The 22,140-nt window shown below is 42.5% G+C and overlaps 1 protein-coding gene across 9 annotated transcripts in view; it reads left to right on the plus strand.

The window, feature by feature from the left end:
* The window catches only part of SORBS2 (sorbin and SH3 domain containing 2), a 221,407-nt gene that overhangs the window by 24,075 nt on the left and 175,192 nt on the right, over positions 1-22,140 (plus strand). For 8 of the 9 annotated variants that reach the window (XM_023514886.1, XM_023514896.1, XM_023514890.1 and 5 more), the window contains exon 2: positions 17,393-17,532. The gene's annotated coding sequence lies outside the window, so the exon portion shown is untranslated. Of the gene's footprint in view, positions 1-14; positions 210-17,392; positions 17,533-22,140 lie in introns of those variants that run through there. The other variant, XM_023514887.1, reaches the window with a different exon arrangement.

The following is a 22,140-nucleotide window of genomic DNA, read 5'->3' on the forward strand; positions in this document are numbered from 1 at the left end:
AAATAAGTGTACTAAGAAACAAAACCCCCAAGCTCCTGCCTCCTTGAAATCTGTGAAATTAGAGACAAGTCTCATCAGTCTGGAAATTAGCAGAGACCATTCATAAACCCCTCGGCACAGCGACAATGAGCGTGTTGTTTCTTGATCGACAGAAGTGGCAAACTCAGACTAGGGAGGAATGCTCCGTTTGGTTTGGAAACATTGCAAGGGTTTGTATGTATTTATATTGGGAAGAAGAAATGTCAAGATCAAACTAATTCCCCAATGCACTAAATCAGTAGGAAAATTGTCAAAAAAGCAAGAATAGCAGCAAAATTACGTAACAATTGCTAACCTTGCACGTTTTCAAAACCTTTTTATACTTACAAGGTAAATGAAATACTGCATCCAAAATCAAGAAAACTGAAGTGTTATAATGTCTGTCTTGATCGATTTTGTTGCAAGAAACTCATATATTTTGAAGACACCACACAAATTTATCCTTTCACAAACAGAAATAAAGCAGGGATGTAGGATAAAAATATGACTTTATTTGATAAAATTATACTGACATACTTTATTATCTGACAAATTTGACTACAAATACATTTATGTACAATAATATTTAATAAGCAATTAGCATGCAATATGATATACAATTCTATAATACATAAATTGTTAGATAAGTGAATTTATAATTTATTTGATAAATTATATTTTAGTAAATAGTGAAATTATTATTATTATTTTTTTTTTTTATAGTTTTTGGCCGGGACTGGGTTTGAACCAGCCACCTCCAGCATATGAGGCCAGGGCCCTCCTCCTTTGAGCCACAATCCCTGCCTGGGGATGAGGGGGGAGCTGAGACAGAGTCTCAGTCTGTTGCCCTTCGTAGAGTTGTAGGGTACCATGATGTCATCATAGCTCATAGCAACCTCAAACTCTTGAGCTTAAGCCATTCACCTGTCTCAGCCTCCAAAGTAGCTGGGACTACAAGCAACTGCCACGATGCCAGCTAGTTTTTTTATTTTTAGTAGAGATGGGGTCTTGCTCTTGCTTAGCCTGGTCTCCAACTCCTGAGCTCAAGGGATCCACTGGTCTTGGTCTCCCAGGGTGCTGGGATTACAGGTGTGAGCCAACACCCCTCCATGTCTTTACATTGAATAATTTCTGCATAGAATACCTGCTTACCTTTATAGATAATTCAAATCTGGCTAAGATGAGCAGAGATTAATGAGTTCTCTAGGGCTGGTTAAAGGAGAAGGAGGCTTTTTCAATTCCTATAAAAAAGAAATGAACGTATCTGTTAATCATCTCCAGGCAACATGAAATAACCTTTAAAATGATCCTTAGGGCAGCGCCTGTGGCTCAAAAGCGTAGGGCGCCGGTCCCATATGCTGGAGGTGGTGGGTTCAAACCCAGCCCCAGCCAAAAACTGCAAAAAAAAAAAATGATAATAATAAAATAAAATGATCCTTAAACTGATTTTTGATGTACACGAAAGAAAGAGCACTGTTAGGTTAAAAACATCACAGCAAAGAAGAAAGACATCTCAAACAAGATGGTCTGACCTGGGCTTGGTCGGTAAGTCAAACACCCAAAGAATAATTGACGCTCACAGACTGGGTATGTTCCACCACTTGGGGACCATGTATCTCCAGCTGAGGTTCTTAAGTTTGTAGGTCACGGTGTTTGTTACTACTAAAAATTTCCAGCACCTTTGTTGGGTTACCCAAAATAGACTGTGGTGCAGAAGTCCAATTTGGAGTCTCAAAGGTGTGTTCCAATGTGTGCAAGTCCTTTTAAAGGAGGCCAAGGGGATCGATCTTAATCTGTAACACGAAAACAGAGTTCATGTTACAGAATGGGAGAGCTGCTGCAATTTATAGCCCAGGCTTGGCCGCCAGTGATGGGCACCATTTGTTAAGACCTTTCTAGTTCTTTCTTCTCTTACTAGTGTTGTATATGTAAACCTAAAGGCAACCTGAATTTAGTCCCATTTATCTGTCATTGCAGGTAGGATTCATTACCGAGTATAATTATAAAATTTATCAAGTATACCCTGATGTAATGCTAAAAAATGAATTGAGGGCAGGTTTCTCTTTTTCAGAAGAGTTTGACCAGCCAGGCTTGCAGGAATAAAAACTAATTTATCCCATTGAGTCATTTTTCTAATCGGCCTAAATGGTGTTATTCTCTTCTGATAGTTGATTGATTCTGTGGTCGCTTTACTTGAGTGTCCGGCTACGCCTTAGCTGAAATGTGCCTAATTTTGAACTTCTAAGGGCCAAAAAGTATCTGTTTTTCTCTTTAGTATATAGTGTATTGATTTCTTTCCCCTGCTGAATCCATTCTCACCAGGATTATGGCGAATCTCATCTTCTCTGCTATTCTGTGCCTATTTGCTTTCCTCCGTGAAAACCTCTTTTTGTTGTTCTGTTGAAGCCATCACCTGATACTTAAATGAGCCTACTATTGTGAGCAGCATTAATGGCTAATTTAGTTCATCAGGGCTTTGAATAGCGAAGTTTCCATCAAAGCTGCTCCTAGGCAAAAGAAAGTAGCAGTTGGTGGTTGAGAAAGACAAGGCAGGACAGGTCACCTGGAAACACCAGGGATGTTCTTTGTGCCCTTCACCCGCTCTGGGACCGTGTTTCTCAGGCCCTGGTCCTAGGAACGGCCTTACCTATAAAATCATCCTCCACTCTCCAATTTTCAAAGTGCAAAAGCTACGGTTCTAGGTTAAAGGAAAAGTAAGAAATAAGAGACTGATTTGCTCCCCGAAACCTCCAGACCATGCCATATCTGAGGAATGCGGCAGACGGGGCCGTGGGGAAGGAGCAGAGTGTGAAGCCTGCCCCTCCAGTCCTGTGTCACTGGACTGAGACGGAAAACTCACCAGTCCCCGAGGTGGAGCCGCTCACCCAGGATGGGGGCGGGGGTGGCAGAGGGAGATCAGAAGACCTGAATTTTATATAAAAGCTCCTGCAAATTAAATCAGACGGAGCTCACAGAAGTCATAGGCCTAACATCATTCTCATCTTTCTAGACAGTGAGAAAATACAGATGACAGGCAGAAATAGTCCCATTTGAAGGTGATTTTTGTAGTCCTCCCAGGTAGCGTGATGGCCAACACGGCAAGCTTTCTGTCACTTATAATTTGTCTCTCCCTTCTAAAAATAGGAGGAAAATTTTGTCTTTTATACACTTTCCCAGTGTATCCATTCAATCTATCAGCGTCTGTGTCTCTTCACTAGTCTCACTTATACAAGTCAAGGCTTCTGTTCATTATTGCTATTGTTATATGTGTTTATTATTTATTTTTTTGAGACAGAATCTCATGGTATCACCCTGGGTAGAGTACCGTGGCATCATCATAGCTCACAGCAACCTCAAATTCCTGGGCTCAAGAGATCTTCCTGCCTCAGCCTCCCCAGTAGCAGGGCCTACAGGTGCCCACCACCACACGCAGCTAGTTTTTCTATTTTCAGTAGAGACAGGGTCTCACTCTTGCTCAGGCTGTTCTCGAACTCCTGACTTTAGGTGATCCACCCACCTTGGCTGCCCAGAGTGCTGGGATTACAGGCGTGAGCCATGGCACCAGGCCTATTGCTATTTTTTTAGTTTTTCATTCGAAGTACCCTTGTCTTGGTTTACATTGAGAGGAAAGGGTCTTAGATTTCTTGTAGTCTTACTAATTGAAGGGATAAATATTCAAGGCCACAGTTACCTTTTACTGAGAATTTGGGTAGTAATTCCTGGAATTGGTTTCTCTCCTATTTTTCATACCTTTTATAAGGTTGTCTCAAAACTGTCATGGTGGTTTTATGGGCAAAGAAATTTTAAAACCACGATGCATATAAATGATACTATAATTAGCCAAAGTCTATGCAAGGTGGTGAGATGGCTGATAAGTCAGTGGCAACTGGGTCTTGCCTTTGGTTATCAGCCCCTCTAGTGAGCTTCTTGCTGGACAGTAGTTTACTTGGACACCTACACTGACCTCCAAGCCCTGCCTCTGGTCTCTGTCCCCTACATTTATACTCTAACCCTAGGAACTGGTTGTATTTATATATTTAGAGGGAATCCTGTCCTCAAGGAGCCTATAGTCTGGTAGGAAAAAGACCCATAAACAGCAGCAATGATATATTAACCCCTGTACTGCAATAGGTACGTGAGAGAGTAACTGATTCTCACCTCTTATTTAATCCTCTCAAAGCACTCCCAGATAGCTAGATGGGATTGTCTGCTTTTTATAGATAAGGAAATCCAGGCTCAAAGAGATTAATTAACTTTCTCTAAGTGACATGGCTTGCTATCAGATAAGCCAAGCCTTGAGGTCAGTTCTGCTCAATTCTAAAGCCTTGATTCTTCTTCTTCTTCTTTTTTTTTTTTTTTTTTGCAATATAATCATTGTTCTAATACAGGGATACTTTATACCTCAAAAATCGTTCATTATAGTTGTAGCCTGTCAACACAAGTTAGTGTATGTTTATTTGCAACAAGATGAATAGAGTGATAATTCTTCCCCCTCACTCCTTAAGAGAATGGCAGACTCTTACAGGGCCTAACAAAGTTTCATTTTTTTTTTTTTTATGGCAGTCTCACTCTGGCACCTTGAGTAGAGTGCCATGATGTTAGAGCTCACAGCAACCTCAAGGTCTTGGACTCAAGTGATCATCTTGCCTCAGTTTTTCTATTTTTAGTAGAGATGGGGGTCTCATATTGCTCAGACTGGTCTCAAACTCCTAATCTCAAGCAATCCACCTGCCTTGGCCTCCCAGAGTGCTGGGATTACAGGTGTGAGCCAACGCCCAGCCATAAAGTCTCTTCTTGGTTTCTTCTGGGTTGTGCCTTTTAGTGCCAATATCTTTCTTGTTCAGCCTCCTTCTGCTTATCACATGAAATGATGATGTCATTGCTTTAAGAAGACTGCTACATCAACCACAGGGCAAAGTTATTAGCAGAGATAGGAATTTTCTCAATCAAGTTGCTTGATAAGTCCATGAATTCCTCTTTAAAATTGAAATAGAAAACAAAATAAAAACACAAAACTCTGAATGTGACCACACCAAAATAAATTATAAGGAAATGGAATCCCTCATTTTGTCAGCCGAGGAAACTGAGGCTCAGCGGCCATGCCCAAATTGAGGCACTCAGATGCGGCGGAAGCAGAGATTTAACTCCACGGAAAAGAAGCCGAACTCTGTAAAATAATTTGTAGAGATTTAGTCTGAGCCGAATTTGAGGACATGACCCAGAGCCACACCCAAGAAGCCATGAGCAAGTGGACTGGTGGTGGTGGAGTGATGGTTTGTTTTTATACATTTCAGGGAGACAGGAATTATAGGTAAAGCCACAAATCAATACATGGAAGAAATACATTGGTTTGGCCCCAAAAGGTGGGACATCTCAAAGCCGGGTGGCCCACAGGTTATAGCTGGGTTAAAAGAATCTTTAGCTGACAATTGGCTGAAAGAATTTGGCTCTGTCTAATGGACCAGGAGTCAGTGAACAGGAATGCTTAGTTAAGATAAGCGTCTGTTAATCAGGGACGAACTCCAGGACATACTCGGGACCCAAGTGATTTGTTTTGTACCTTGAGGACCTGCAGGTGTGTCTTGCAGAGCCTTAGGCCTATTAGTGAGTCACAGAGGAAGGACATCTCTAAGGAGGGCAGGGGAGGGATGAGGCCTGTCTGATCTCCTTTCTCATGGCCAGCAGCTCAGTTTTAGGGATTCCCCCCGGCCAAGACGGGGTCCAATCAGAGGGGAGCCTTAAGATTTTGTTTTAGTTCACAATATTTATCCTCAAACCCAAGCTTTGCATACTCTCATGTCAAGTCATTTTGTTGATGGGAGAACCAAAGCACAAAGAGATCAGAGCAGCTGCATATGTTGGAAGCAGATTTGACGGCCTCAGACGGGCGCCCTCAATCCCGTGCTCTAATTCTTGGCAAGAGGGACAAAATAATTATACATGAATTGCCTGTTTTAAAATCAAATGTGTTATGATTTACATTCGTTTCTCCAATTTGTAGTACTTAATCAGGAACCATGATGAAAGAATGCTTAGAATAATTTCCACGTGACATGTGCATTTTTAACTTTATTTAGTTCTGAAAAATTATTGGCTTCCTGATCCAACCTACCTTGACATCAGTTTTCCACTGATAGCACTCACCATTTTAAATCATAAGTAAAATTCTTCAAGGTTTTTAAAAAATATTCAAAGCCATTGCATTCCCAGCCTTGAATAATCTTTTCAAAATCACTTTCTCTGTAACAAGGACAAATTCCACCATTCAATTTAGATTTCAAAAAGCTCTCAAAACTACACCAAAGTGGCCTGTTCAAAAGTCTGCGGAACAATGATCTGGCAGTGTTCGCTGAGAACGGACAGACAATGGGCTCCTGTTTTGTGTTTCCTGTGTTCTTATTTCTCTTGCTATCACCGATCATTTAAACGTTAGTTTTAAGAGAGAGAAAGCGCCAACTCCTTTACTATATTTAGAGCCAAAAATATTCTAATGCTGTGGCTACCAGGCCTGCAGGCGTGTTGGTGCTGTTTTTTATTCATGGCAGGTTTTGCTCCCTCAAGAAGTGATAATGGGCCTGAAACTTATCGCTGGGACTGGTGGTTGATGCCCAGAAGTTCTTTCAAAACTTCTGGAACTATTTTTTAGATGATTATCTTAATGGCAGGCCTAATAGTCTACACTATCTTTCAGCCAGCCTGATGTAATTAAGGTGTTCTAATAACAGGTGATTGTGTTAGTTATGTTCCCCGCTTCACCTGACAGATCGCCTCAACAGAGCCTTTCAGGCAGGTGAGAGGGTGGGTTTGCCTCCAACCACAGGCCTCCCAGGGCCCCCAGCCCAGGGTGGGTCCTGCGCCATCACCCCCCTTCAGAATGGAATCTGAATTTCAGTCAGCAGTTAGAGGAGGAGGACAACGTTAAAGGGCAAAGGATAGAAAAAGCCCTCTTCTTCGGAGGTTTGGTGTTACTATGGTGTATGTGAAAGTTTTCAGTGTGGTGCCTCTACCCCGTAGCTTATTGGCCAGAACAAATCACAAGGAAATCTGGAAAGCTGTAAAATTTTGACTAAGCATATTGTCAAGGTTCTATAGTGAGGAATAGAGCAAAAATGGATCCTTGGTGGGCAGAAAGCAGCGTCTACAACAACTTTTATATTATTTAGTTATTATTTTTGGAGAAAGAGTGTCACTGTATCACCCAGGCTAGAGTACTGTGGCCTTAGCCTTGCTCACAGCAACTTCAGGCTCCTGGGCTTAAGTGATCATCCTGCCTCAGCCTCCCAAGTAGCTGGGACTACAAGCTCTGCCATCATGCCTGGCTAGTTTTTCAATTTTTAGTAGAGATGGGCTCTCATTCTTGCTCAGGCTGGTCTCAAATTCCTGAGCTCAAGCAATTCTGCCTTGGTCTCCCATTGCGCTGGGATTACAAGCATGAGCCACCACATCCGGCCTAATCTATTTATTTCAAAGAGTCACAAGTATGGAAATAGTGCCTTTGATGGTAAAACAAAATCAAGACAGAAACTTTACACTGAAAATGATCCTCAAAGAAGGGAGGGAACTTGCTAGAAGGTAAAAATGTGAGTGTTTACTCTGGTTCAGAGGCCGGCCCCTCACCTCTCTGCCTCTGTGGGGAGGATCTGCCTTCTCTCCCTGCCACTGCAGACCAGGCCAGTTCTAGCCGAGCTGCACAGGTCTGAACAAGACTTTCCCCTCTTCATTTGAAAAGTTAGGACTTCATTACTCATTTCTCCACTCCTTTCCCATATCTCCTTATTTCTTGGATTTCCTTTTGCTGATGGGACAGCTGATGCTATTTTTAGTAGATTGACTTTGCTGGCTAAAGCGGTCCCTCCCAATTTTCTACCCATCATGATATACATACAAATGGGAAGATTGACAGCACATTGAGGTGACAGATGAAGCTGCTAATAACCAGCGGTGACTGGTCCAGGGGCTCCAGCCACCCAAGGCTCCCCTGGCTGCCCAAGAACTGTAGCAACCCCTAGACCCACCCACTCTGGGCAAATGGGCTACACAGGAGGTAGGGAGGAATGACAACACAGAAAATATTCATGGATCCCGCCTCAGAAAGTTCCTGTCTCCAGCCCACAGCATTTAGGAAGAAGTTTGATATGAGGACTCTGTCGATCCTTCTAACCCTGCATGCTGGTCAACTATTTCTCCTTGTTCTTTATCCATCCTTCACCTCTGTGAATCTCAAGGTCACCTTTCTAGCGTTGAGTTATTACTTGTGTGTGTGACTATCCTTGCAAAATTAATTTCTGTGGTTATAGTAATTATGGAAATGTGCCATGAATTGTTGGATTCAGGTAGCTGGGACTACAGGCACCTGCCACCACACCTGGCCATTTTTAGTAGCGATGGGGTCTCACAGTTTTGCTCAAGCTGGTCTTGAACTCCTGAGCTCAAGCAATCCACCTGCCTCATTCATTTATGTTTTGAATGCCTTGGGAAATATTTTTCATGCTGTGCCTTGGTGATTTCAGAGCATTTTACACTTTGACAAAGAACATATACAAAACAGCATATCTTAAAACCTTGTTAGGCTATATAATAAGTATTCCTCTGCCCACATGGTAGAAGCACATGGTGAAATAAAATATTTCATAGCCATTGGAAACCACCCAAGGCCTCCCCTGCTGCTACAGACCAGGCCATAGTCAACACGGTAAAGACCATGCCCTTGCCTTTAGCCTTTGACCCCTGCTCTAGGCCACACCAAACTCTCCTTGTCTCGCCTATTGATATTACTTGGCCCCTTGCCAGAAAACAAGATGGCATCCCTCAGCGAATGAGGAGGAGCCAGTCATTGTCTGCTTATAACTAATGCACAACAAGGCCATGAGAAAGGGTTTCACAGCACAGGCATGAATGGTAATCACCTGACCAGGGAGCACGTGAGACTTCATATCTGCCTGCCTGCTCAAAAAACTACCTTTTAAAAATTTTTTTTGCAGTTTTTCACTAGGGCCAGGTTTGAACCTCCACCTCTGGCGCCCTACTCCTTTGAGCCACAGGCACCACCCCTTTTTTCTTTTTCTTTTTGCAAAAACTACCTTATAAATATTCACTATGGTTTGCAGGTGGTATACTGATCTAGCAGTATATAGACAAACGTATCATTCTCTCAACCAACCTCACTCAGAAGAAATTTGTATAGAAAATGTCCAGAGGTATGATACATGAGCACAGATAACTTACTTTATATCAAATCTATTTTAAAAGAAAACTTAAAATTATTAAGATAACAGAATGTATTGTATCCCAAGGGGGAAAAACAAGTGACATCTGCCTCTTAAAACAGCTTTTAAATTAAACGTGTAGCTACAAAGCAGGATATTCCAGAAAACTGTCTTGCTTGGAAACAGCTACTGAATGGGCTACATGGTTTTTGCTTTACACATAATAAGATACTTTTTATTTCACAAGTTCTGATAAATATAGAACAAAAAAATGTACTTGTGTGATGTCTAACGCCTTGTGCAGAACTTGTTCCATCACCTTTTCATCCCACAACTGCATGGCAAACGCCCACATTGTGCCAGGGACACACCACACCTATGGGAGGAGAACGGCGTGAGGGGAAACAGCAGCCAAAAATGCAGCTGACTTGAACTTGGAGGGGACGAGAAACGTGATTCTTTGAGAGTTAAAAGCAGCCAGGCGCGGTGGCTCACACCTGTAATCCAGAACTCTGGGAGGCCAAGGCAGGAGGATCACCTGAGCTCAGGAGTTCGAGACCAGCCTGGCAAGAGTGAGACCCCTTCTCTGCTAAAACAGAAAAACTAGCAAGGCCTTGTGGCAGGCACCTGTAGTCCCAGCTACTTGGGAAGCTGAAGAAGGAGGATCACTTGAGCCTAAGAGATTGAGGTTGCTGTGAGCTGTGACTCCATGGCACTGTACCCAGGGTTACTGGGTGAGACTCTGTCTCAAAATAAATAAAAAAGAGTTAAAAACAACAACAACAATAGCGTGACCTAGGCTGGTGGGTCAGGGAAGTCCTTCATGGGGAAGGCTGAAGGTTTCAGGGCATTTGCTGATGCAAGGGTTGGCTGTGCCAATGGGGATGGGGATGTGGACGGCTGCACCAGGGCCTTCAACTGGGCACATCCCAGGACTGGAAGGAAACGCAGAGAGGGCTGGAGAGGTGGAGCCAAGAGGAGGGTGGTGCACGTGGGTGAGAGGCTGTGAGACACCACATCATGCAGGGCCTTAAATAAGCCACTTTCGGAAGGCTCATCTCAACGATTTTCCTATCGTATTTAGCAACTGTTGCATATGTTCAATTTCAAATGGAATATAAATGTCAAGAAAAGCTAAGTCATGGTTATATAAACAGCAGACATACTTTTTAAATACATATGGAATTCAGGCAGTAAGTTTAAAAACAAAGTTTTAACTCGCAAATTGCATTTCCAGAGAGGTTTTACGAAGCTATTTCTACATGTGCTCTTGCATTGGTTGGTAGTTCTTTAACCTTTGGTTAAGATCCCCACCTCACTTGGTAAAGGCCAATCCCAGATGGTCAAATACTACAATGCAAGGATGACACATCAGCTCCTTAAAAACATGTGCTTACCACTGATAACCAGGGGTAGAAGTAATTGAACATGCATGATTTGCCAGCTTACAAACAGTGACACCAGCAAATGTAAATGGTGGGAGATTGCCTTGTGGAACCTAGATAAGCCAGACAAAAGCATAGATTGGAGAGGAAGTGATAGGGAGCTCAGTTCCCCTGCCTGCATTTTAGGACACGAGTTTAGAGGGCTGGCCTGGCCTGTCTCAGTGGCTCCAGAGTACCAGGAGGGTTTCTTTGAGAGTTGTTGAGGTTTTTTTTTCCCCCTGGAGAACTTAGTTTGAGCTTGCAGGCCCAGGACACGGGTGCACCCATCGCCTTCATTTTCCCTGACCGTTAAGCATGGTCGAAGCACCGGAATATTAAGTGGAATAAAATATGTTATTCCACTTAATCAAGCCTTCACTTTGTATCCCTCAGGCCTGTTTTCAGCGGCCCACCCCTTCCTGCAACCGGCAGTCTCTGGGACAGTGGTTCTCAACCTTCCTAATGCTGCGAGGTATTTTCATTGTTACAAAGGGGTTGCGACCCACAGCTTGAGAACCGCTGCTACAGAAGGAGAATCGGTCGACCTTTTCAATACAACTGGTAACCCAGGCCATTGTTTCAGATGGTCTTTTTGCCTCTCCCTAAGCACTAAAATATTTGTCCAGAGAATGACTCGTTGTTCCCCTGGAATATTAGACAATGCCATTGAACTGACCTGGGCCACGAAAGCCTTCAAGCATGTATAGTGAGACTCACTTTTCAAAGGACTTCGGGGAGGGAGGAAACATCCTCTAGAAAACAATATTCATGGGAAAACGACATTCACGTCCTTCCTGCTGAGATCCTCTCAAATCATAGGAAGTGATGAGGAATTGATTGAGAATTTTGAGTTCTCTTGGGAAAAATCTTAACCCTCAGGACATTTGTATTCAAAAAAACCATGCACATGAAAAAGTCCCTGGAAATCACCATAGTATCAGAAAAATTACTAAATTTAGCCACATATGGAATCTGCAGTTTTTTGAATATATTTTTATTATTTAATGAACATGTGTATATCAATCACAAAGCCCCAAATTTTCCTTTTTTTTGAGACAGAGTCTCACTATGTCACCCTTGGCAGAGTGCTGTGAAGCCACAGCTCACAGCAACCTCCAATTCCTGGGCTTAAGTGATTCTTTTGCTTCAGCCTCCCAAGTAGCTGGGACTACAGGCACCTGCCACAACGCCCAGCTATTTTTTTTTGTTGTTGGAGTTGTCATCGTTGTTTAGCAGGACTGGGCCAGGTTTGAACCTGCCAGCCCTGGTGTATGTGGCCAGTGCTCTAACCACTGAGGTACGAGCGCTGACACCCAAGCTTTTCTTTCTTTATCTTTTTTCTTTTTTTGTGACAGAGTCTCACTATGTTGCCCTTGGTAGAGTGATGTGGCATCACAGCTCACAGCAACCTCGAACTCTTAGGCTTAAGCGATTCTCTTGCTTCAGCCTCCCAAGTAGCTGGGACTATAGTTGCCTGCCACAATGCCCAGCTATTTTTTTTGTTGCAGTTGTCATTATTGTTTAGTAGGCCCAGGCCAGGCTCGAACCCACCACCTTCAGGTATATGTGGCCCGCACCCTACTCACTGAGCTAAGGGTGCTGCATTTTACGTCCTTCTAAAAACCCAATGAGATAGGTTCCCTCATAGAGGAGGAAACTGAGGCAGAGGGAGGCTAAATGACCCAAGTTCACACATAAGAGGCAGGACCAGATTCAACCCAGGCACTCTGACTTTAGACTTTCTGTGTTAAGAGTTTGACACTGGAAAAAGTTTTCTGAAAGAAGCAACCCAGGGAGTGGGAAGTAAAGCCGCAGATGGTGTTTCAGATCCTGTCACCATGAGCCTACACTCTCTCTCACCAGGACAATTTTATTTTGATGAAGGTGTCTAAAATGCACCACACTGTAGTGTCGCCTGGAAAAATGAAGTCATTTGGCAAACTGATGAGGTTATTTGGATGAACTTTTAAAGACTGGCTTGATATCTGATTTAAGGGTAGAACAGAGGCTAGTGACTGACACAGGGCTTCTCTCCTCCAATAGATGAATCTTTCCTACCAGTTCTAACAATTGGAGAGTTATTTGGGTTAAAAAGAGCCTCTCTTTTTTCCTTTCTTCCCTTCCCTTCCCTTCCTTTCCCTTCCTTCCCTCCTTTCTTTTCTTTCTTTCTTTTCATCTCACTCTGTCAGTCACCCTGGGTAGAATGCCATGGCCTCATAGCTCATAGCAATCTCAAACTCCTGAACTGAAGTCATCCTCCTGTCTTGGCCTCCCAGAGTGCTGGATTACAGGTGCAAGCCACTGTGTCCAGCCAAAAAGATCCTCTCTAGGGTATAAATACCCTGTAGGGTGGTTTGCTCTGTGTCAGCTGTCCTGTAATGGGCATTGTTTTAACTGAACCAACCTCCGCTCAGAGGTTTTTATTGTGTTAGAGAGGAGAGAAGGGACTATGTAACTAGTGTGACTGCCGACTCTTTCATTCATTTCCCCTCCTCATCTCTATTTGAAAGATTATTTCTGCTCTGGCCTCTGAAACTGAGCTTGTCATTATGAAGTGTTTAAGAAACTCAGTTACTGTGGCTCTTGGTTCTGCTCTTGACTTACAGCAAGATTTGTGGTCGTCTTATCCCTCTGAGCCTGCATCTCTGCCCAGATAACTTGTCTAGTGCTCTGGTTCCTCTGAGACCAAGGCTGCGCTTTGAACTCCAAGCCTGGGATGGCTGGGACTTATGTTAGATATGCAGAGGCAGGATAGTCTCTCCCTGGCTCCCTTGTCAGCTGCCTAACCCACTCGTGGACCCTTCCTGTATGATTTCTCCTGTCCTCACCCACTGGCAGGGCCTGTCCTCCAACACCTCATGACCCCTCACTAGGACCAGAGGAGTGTTAGTTTCCAGATCCTGGCTTTTCCACATCTGTTCTGATGGGCGCTGCTGCCCCTCAAACTCAGTGCTTGCTGTAATATAGGAGTCACCCACTGGACAGCTGTTTAGATAAACAGATGCTTGAGTCTCCTCCACTTTGACGAAATTGAACTCTCTAGATGTAGTCCTACCACATGCATGCTGGTATTTTTTTTTTGGAGTTTGCCAGGTAAGTCTTTTATATACCTAGGGATGAGAGACACAACTTTACGTCAACTTCTCTCAGATTCAGTAAGCATACACATGAGGATGTTCTTAAGAGCCCAAGTGATGACATTAACATTGGCCCATCGACCACTTTTTGAGTACCAAGCTCAGCACTGCTGGTTCTCAAAGTGTGCTCAAGAATCACCAGGGAACTTAATAGAGGTGCAAAGTTTCAGGCCCTTCTCAGACCTACTGAATCAGAAACTCTTACAAAGCCTCCAGGTGACAGATGCTTACTATGGTCTGAGAACCATTGGCTTAGATGGCACTGCCCCATCAGAAACATAATGCAGGTCACATGTGTAACTTTAAATCTGCTGGTGGTCCTTGTACAAAAGTAAAAGGAAAGGTAAAATTAGTTTTAACAAAGGAGCTTATGTCCAAAGTACTCTCATTACAACATTTGATCAGTACTAAACATTAGCGCCATAGTTTCCATTCTTTTTTTTTTTATATTAAGTCTTGGAAACTCAGCGTGCATTTTACACTTATATCTATTTCAGTTCTGACTAACCATATTTCAGGAACTCAGTAGCCACGGGGGAGCTACCACCTTGGAAAACAAGGCTTTAGGCTTACAGCTGTGATGATAATATTAACTTTTATCGAATGCTTGCTGTGTGTCAGACATTACCCAGTTGAGCATTTTACATGCATTATTCAAATGAGCCCTCCCACAACCCTGGATTGGTGGTACTATCATCCTCATTTTATACAGGGGTGGGGTTATGCCAAAGGCCTTTTTTGTGATTCACCAATATAAGAAGTCCACTTCAATATAAGCATGTCCCAATTTTTAAAAATAAACTTATTTGGGAAAGAAGAAAAAAGAACAGAAGAAAGATCTGAATAACAGCATTAAATTAGTACAATTAATACAATTGTTAAGACATTCATAGCATGTTAAGATTAAAGTTATGACCAGCTCTACCTCCCAAAATCCTAGCACTTTGGCAAACTGAGACAGGTAGATCCCTTGAGCTCAGGAGTTCCAGACTAGCCCAACCAAGAGCAAGAGTCCGTCTCTACTAAAAACAGAAAAATTAGCCTGGTATGATGGCAGGTACCTGTAGTCCCAGCTGCTCGGGAGACTGAGGCAGAAGGATCACTTGAGCCCAGGAGTTTGAAGTTGCTGTGAGCTATTTTGACACCAAGGTATTCTAGCAACAGAGTGAGGCTTTGTCTCAAAAAATAAAAAATAAATAATAAAAGTCATAGTTGTTGGGTAAGTAGAAAAGTCAGAACTTTCCGCCCCCTCTTACCTTCTGAAATGTGCCTACAGTCTGACTTTTCTCTTCCGTGCCATCAAGTCTGTTGGCAGTGCTCACTGACAGGCTGTGTGGGCAGTTGGGAGCCTCCGGGAATAAAGGGGACCTGGGTTGTCACAGAGCAGATAGGAGAGTCATCCTCAGTGAAGGCAGCCAGCAGGGTCATGACCTGTTTGTTCCAGTGCAGAGTTTAGTATAATTATTTCTCCAACAGGTAAAGCGAGGCAAGGGCCATCCCTAAGGACTCATGTGGCAAGCAGGCAGTTCAGAATTTAACGATTGGTTTAGTAGTCAGAAATTCATCTTTGTTTGCTTCGTTAATGCCTATAATTTTTTATGGAAGGCCAATTTTACATTTATCTTTCATTGTTTTGTTATAAACTACTATAAGGAAGAAAAAGTAAAAACAGCTTTAAAAAAATGTGTGTGAGTCTAGGCTTCCAATTTTTGCCAGTTGAATTACCATTCAACATGGTGGTCAAGCAAAAAAAATCCCTTGTTTTAAATTGGCAGGTAGTTAAGACATATTAAAATGTGACTGTTTAAAATAAACAAACGAAAAATTATATTATTCTTCAGTGATTTTTTTGAAAACCTGGTGTATATTTTTTAAACAAAGTTAATTAACCTTATTTTAAAATTCTGATTAGATATTTCAAAGTTAAGATGTGATTCATTTTATTAAGCAAAATATTTGTGTAGTTTTAATATAAGGTTCAATAGTGAGCTGAAGGATTTCACTATTATACGATGGTACTTAAAATGGCCATATAATCCTTTTCTTTACATTACGCATAATCCTTGGTATTTCCTATAATGGATTCCAGTGGCTTTCTTTTCCTTTTTTTTTTTTTTTTTTTGCAGTTTTTCTTTTTTTGGCCAGGGCTGGGTTTGAACCTGCCACCTCCAGCGTATGGGGCCAGTGCCCTACTCCTTTGAGCCACAGGTGCCGCCCATCCAGTGGCTTTCTTTAATTGCAAAGAAAGAGTTGGATTTGATGTGAGCCTCTAGGACAACCGTCATATTAATTATAAAACATATCGAGGCAGTTTTTAATATTAGATTAAGATTACAGAATCTCGTTTCACCTCCTGACTTGAAGCCCCGACAGTACTTTCTGGTTGTTGAAGCATTCTTTTCCTTAGGGGGAATAGGAAGTTGAAAAGAAACAAAGATTTCATCTACATAGAATAAAGGCTTTTATAAAAATACTCAAGTGCTTCCTTGGTAGGAAGCAAGTCATGTTCCTTCTTGGTGCTGGTGCAAAAGGCATAAGGAAGCAGTGGAAGCCAGAAGTTGGTGTGAGGACACGCAGCGTCTTCTTTCAGTCATAGTAGAAAGAGATCTCAGTCTCGCACCGCTATGATTGGAATAGCCTCATGTTAAAAAGAGGCTGGAAGATGTACCAGATTTCTTTTTTATTCTTGCTGCATTTGTGCGTTGTGGAGAAGGCAAGAATGCTAATTATTCTGCCTGCTGTTGTATTCTCAGAGTGCCCAGCTCATCGTGGGCTCAGAACTGCTTGTCACATAAACATTTGCTGAATGAAGGAATGAATGAATGAATTCAGCTTCTAGCTCTTAATTTTTTATTCTTGAAACAAAAGAAATGCTTATACTTTGCCAGTCATTGCTGGTAACCCAATCTGGATTATTTCTTCATTGGCCTTTGGAGGTAGAGGCAGGGGTCAGCCCTGCCTGCATCATGTCACTGTGGCTTCGCAGTCTCTGCCCACAGATAAGAAATGTCAGCGCCTTAACCAGTGGCTTCAAAAATAGCATAGTTGATGAAACTGGAAATTTGGGAGGTGCGTGCTGGAAAAAGAAACCATTTGTCTTCAGTCTGTAGAAGAATTAGATGGACAATGAATGAATGTTCCCACCAGAGAGATGGAAAATACATATTTTTGAGACCCATATAAAGTAAGCAGGTAAATATCAGAGGAGGCGTCTTCCTTCTCCAGAACGCATGAATGGAACATTTTATTTGCTATGAATCCTGCAAATCATTTTGAAAACTGGAGGATTCTGGCAACTACACTGTGTTGCTTTAAGATTCCAGTCAAGTTGTGGTTTGTTTTGTTTTCTAGGTGCTGGCACTTTTCCTCAAAATGTAAATGAATATTTGCACAATGAACCAAGTTGTTGTGGGTTTCCTGGCTGGCCCCCCTTCAGTGGGGGGGGGTGGGGGTGGCGATTCGGACAAGGCATTTTCAACCCTTCTCAGACAACCCCGGCTGCTGTTAATGCTGAAAATAGCTCAAATGCTCTCAGAACAGTAGCACCACCCAGCAGCCCGGATTCTTTCCCTCTCTCACTTGCCTCTCTTGCCTTTTTTCCCTTCAGACACTTGGATTGGACTTAATCTTAAACCTTTGGAGTTCAAGACCTTTTAAAAAGGGCTAAATAAACAATCTCTGCATGTAAAAGGCCACTGCCTCCTACTTCCTCTGTTTAGAGCAACTGTTGAACTCAGCTGCCTGTAGGTAAGATTTTTTTTTTTTCTTCTGGAATTATTTATTCATTTTCTGATATGTTCATGACCAATGTTTTAAAAAGAATTGATTCACGGAGAAAATAAAAGGGGCTGTGAACAACTCCCAGGTAAATGTTGTTTTCCAGAAAACAACAGGAGCATCGGTGCTTCTGGGGGGCTGTAATTTTAAACTTTGCCTGAAGCTGTCTGGAATAGTGACCCGCGCCGTAGAGACTGGACTTTGACCAAGCCCCGAATCAGAACTCTAATTAAGCTCTGTTGCCAGGGCGATGAGAGGACCTTCCAGACATCATAATTTTGTTGTTTAGGCTGCTTTCTTATTTTTAACTTTCCCAGGGCAAGTTTTTTTTTCAAGAGGTAAAAGATAGAACCACCTGACCATACATTGACAATTGTCCTTTGAAGACGAAGGGTGGCTGTGTGACAGTTCTCTTTCATCACTGTTCTGTTACTTGCTAGTTTGGAATTAGAACAGTTGTTTTGTGGGGGTATTTTTGGGTTTTGCTGTTGTGGTTTTGTATGTTCCTAGCACATTTTAGGGGACTCAGTTTTGAGAATTTCTTACTAAGCTGCATGACTTTTGCTAGGTACATTTGCTGGAGAGTTTCTCTAAAGTGACAATCTCATACTTTGGTTTCTGTTCCTCCCTTCTCCCCCTCCTTATGCGTGGTGCACTTGACATTTTACAAAGTACTTTGATCTGTGGACTTGAACTTCAAACACTTCAAACCCACAAAGCTGATTGTGGGTATTTACTATGTTCAGTAAAAAGTCTTTTTTTTTTTCTTTAATGCTTTTGATAGCATTTCCTTTAAATAATTTATTGAGGCTTGGTTTTCTCCACGGATGTGTTTTAGATTTTATTTCTATAGGGACTCCCAACTGAAAAAAAAGGGTTCTCTGGGAAGGTTCCCCCCCACATAGACATCCCAACAGTTCATGGCTCCCCCCAGCAGGTGCCTAACAGCCAGCAGAAAGTGACAGCACACAGAGCCTCGCCTGAATGTCCCAATTCCTCAGAGTCACCATGTACCTTGGAGCCCTTCTAGTGCTTTTGAACATGGACACTGAAATGCTTGGAATTGAAAGGTTTTTTTTTCCAAGGAAATTTATCAGCATGTAGACCACATATCAAAAGAAAACATGCATTTTAAACAATTTAGGATCATCCAAGTAACAAAAGAGAGAGAGAGAAGGAAGGAAGGGAGGGAGGGAAAGAAGAAAGGAAAGAAAAGAAAAGAACATTTTGTAGCCAAAAGTCTATTATACTCATAAAATTGCTGCAGTGTGAAGGATAAGTGATTTTTCTTTTAAGTGTGTTTCCTAAGTGGGTACCATGGAGCCCTTTCTAGCCACCCAAGCTGCTAATGTTCTCTCTGTTTTACAGAAAGTGCACATTTGTTTCTCTTTTCTTTTCCCAGCCCAAGCACAGGGTATTTTCAGAGTCCCCAGCCAGATACGGAGTTGGTGCTCCCTGGCATGTCCCTGCCTGTTCTGTAGCAGGGTGGGGACAGACTGGGCCTCGTCCTGTCAGGAGACTGTTGAAGTCCCAGTGAAGGGCAGTGGCTTCTCTGAGCTGAGCCAAGCTGTCCCTGTACCTCACCTTGTGCCTTTCCAAGTAAGAGCCTTCTGGATACGTTTCCAAAGGGATGGAGCTGTGGAAAATGCTCCAGAAGGGGCCCCCCGGGGTGAGGAGCAGACGCAGGGGGTGTCTGGAATTTGGATTAATAATCAGAACACCTCAAGATGCTCAGTCTAGTCTTTTATTTCCCAAACCTGGACATTTAATTACTGCTTTCCGCCTTCAGGTCCACATTGTAAGGAGTATACTAATCGTCACATTTCTGTGTATAGTCAGTGTTTATTTGTTTATTTATTTTGAGACAAATTCTTAATCTGACACCCTTAGTAGAGTGCCATGGCCTCATAGCTCACAGCAACCTCAAACTCCAGGGCTCAAGTGAGCTTCCTGCCTCAGCCTCCCCAGTAGCTGGACTATAGGTGCCTGCCACCACACCAGGATAGTTTTTCTATTTTTAGTAGAAATGGGATCTCCTGCTCAAGCTGGTCTGAAACTCCTGGGCTCAAGTGTCCTCCCGCCGTAGCCTCCCAGAGTGCTGAGATCACAAGTGTGAGCCACCACACCCAGTCTGTAGTCAGTATTTTAATTCTCCTAGTTATTTTGGGCCTGGGACTTTCAGGGGTCCAGAATCCTCTCTCTGTCAGTCCTGGGAGGCTTTGGGCCAGTAGTGCTGAGCACAGATGTATTGCTAAGGCAGACAGAGCTCAGGGCTATGTGGCACTAGGATGAAATGGATCAGGAAGATGGCAGAGAACCCCGGCAGGCCATTTTTACCCCTGTCCCCCACCCCCCTTCTTGTTTCTCTGTGTCCCTTAATTTTACTTTAAAACTTTGGATTGTTTAAATGTGAAATTCAAGGAGAAATCCAGCCAAAGCCACTGAGTTTCACACAGGTTCCACATGAAAGAAGTATTTCTACCCGACCTTGCTTGAAACTTGGCCCACGCCTGCCAAAGGTTTCATAAATGTCAGTGAGCTTGGATTTGAAACCTAATCCAAAGCCAGGTGACTTCTGGTGACTTTGAGGGTTATAGACTCTGTCAAACAAGGACAGTCCTTATTTCCGTATCTTTTACTGTAATTTTATGTGTGCATGTCTTTTTTTTTTTTTTTTTTAATAAACTTACATTTGTTTCATGATATTTTTAAAGCCAGGTTCAATGCCCCTATGAATTTTTATAGCTGTGGTGTTTAAACATCGGCAAATAGGAGTCTGCATTTTAAATTCCAACATGCCGCCCAGCACTGGTGTGAACACGTTGCTATAATTCAGCTGAAGGAAGGAAGCCCCAGGAGAGTCGTGGAATGCCTTTCTTTGCTTCAATATACCTCTGTACTGAGGAGGAACAAACAGTAACATTTTGTCCAGGTCTATCCGCTTGACAGTATGCCTTTTGTTCCCTTTCCAAAGGTGGTGTCAAATATTTGGTGGAAAAAATAACAAACTTCCACATATTTTTTTTTTCTTTTTGGCCTGCTCAGCTGATACTAGGGAACATTGTAAGCATTGAAAGGTTCAGCTCTGTTTCTTGTAATGTAATGTACACTGAGAATAAAGGAGTACTCAGCACAGTCAATTTTGCTCAGAGAAGCTTGACATCCTAGAGGTTGCATGGTTGTCAGATGGGACCTGGTTGTGCAGAAGGGTGTGGGGCCGTGTGTGTGCCATGGGTAGAGAGGAAGAGGGGATACACACGCTTTGGTCAGCAAACCTGTCGCATAAAAACGAAATCATCAAAGCCCAGGATCCAAAAACACTTTCTTTTGTAGATCACATAAATTTGTGTTGGCTGAGCATTGAAATTTGGGGGTGTTATTTTTCTCATTAAAGACACCAAGCATCGGGCTCAGATGTGGAAAATCATCTCCAGTGAAAACAGGACCAGTTGGAAGACCTAAATTGTTGTAGCTGGACTCCCCTGAGTCAGTCTCAGAAAGATCTTTACGATTCTATGGCTGGTAAAAGGTGCTAAGCCATTAAGGAAACTCAGATTTGACTTGTTTTCTTAGGTGGGAGATTTCTGAGCTCATTTGAAGAATTTTCATGAAACAAGTGTGTGACCTGGCTAAAGACTTAGCCTAAATGTAGTGAGATGTACAGACACAGATTCATCATAAAAGGAAATCAACATTAACTTTCATTTTTAAAACTTTATAGTCAATTTTTTTTTTTTTTGAGACGGAGCCTCAAGCTATCCCCCTGGTTAGAGTGCTTTGGCTTCACAGCTCACAGCAACCGCCAATTCCTGGCCTCAAGCGAGTCTCCTGCCTCAGCCTCCCAAGTAGCTGGGACCACAGGCGCCAGCCACAACACCTGGCTATTTTTTGGTTGCAGCCATCATTGTTGTTTGGCAGGCCTGGGCTGGATTCGAACCTGCCACCTTAGGTGTATGTGGCTGGCGCCTTAGCCACTTGAGCCACAGGCGCCAAGCCTATAGTCAATTTTTTATTTAATAAAATATACTTTTAGGAAATATACCAGTTGCCTTTTAGCAGGTAACGTGTAGTTTATCCAATACTAGGTAGAGCATTTGAAAAGCCTGCAATAAGCAAACTGGAGGTGCTGGAGGTGGGAGTTACATTTCAGCACTGGCTTTGCTAGTCAGAGTGTGCGTGTACCAGCGTATCTGATTTTAACATCCCCAAACTTGTGCAATGAGTAAATGAAAGTAAAATACTCAACTGGAAGTTCCAGAGAAAACAAGAAAAAACAATTCTGAATTATCCTACCAGGAGATTCTTACTAAACGCATCAAGCTATAAGGAGTTTAGTGTTTTTGAAACATTCACCACCCATAAGAAAAAGGAAAAAGAGAAAGGATAAAAATGCCAGGTTGAAAATAAACACCAAACTTGCGCACATGTACATGTTTCTTTAAATCATAAAAATGCCTTATTTTAAGAATGATCTCATTTTTGATTTAAAAATGCAAAACTCAGTTTCTCATTTTTCATTTGAGAATGCAAAAATCAGTGCCTTAAAAATCTTTTGTCTGAAAAACGAAGTCCACATAA

This window comes from Otolemur garnettii, unplaced genomic scaffold (assembly GCF_000181295.1).
Source record: "Otolemur garnettii isolate 467f Iridium unplaced genomic scaffold, OtoGar3 scaffold00061, whole genome shotgun sequence".
Classification (NCBI taxonomy): domain Eukaryota; kingdom Metazoa; phylum Chordata; class Mammalia; order Primates; family Galagidae; genus Otolemur; species Otolemur garnettii.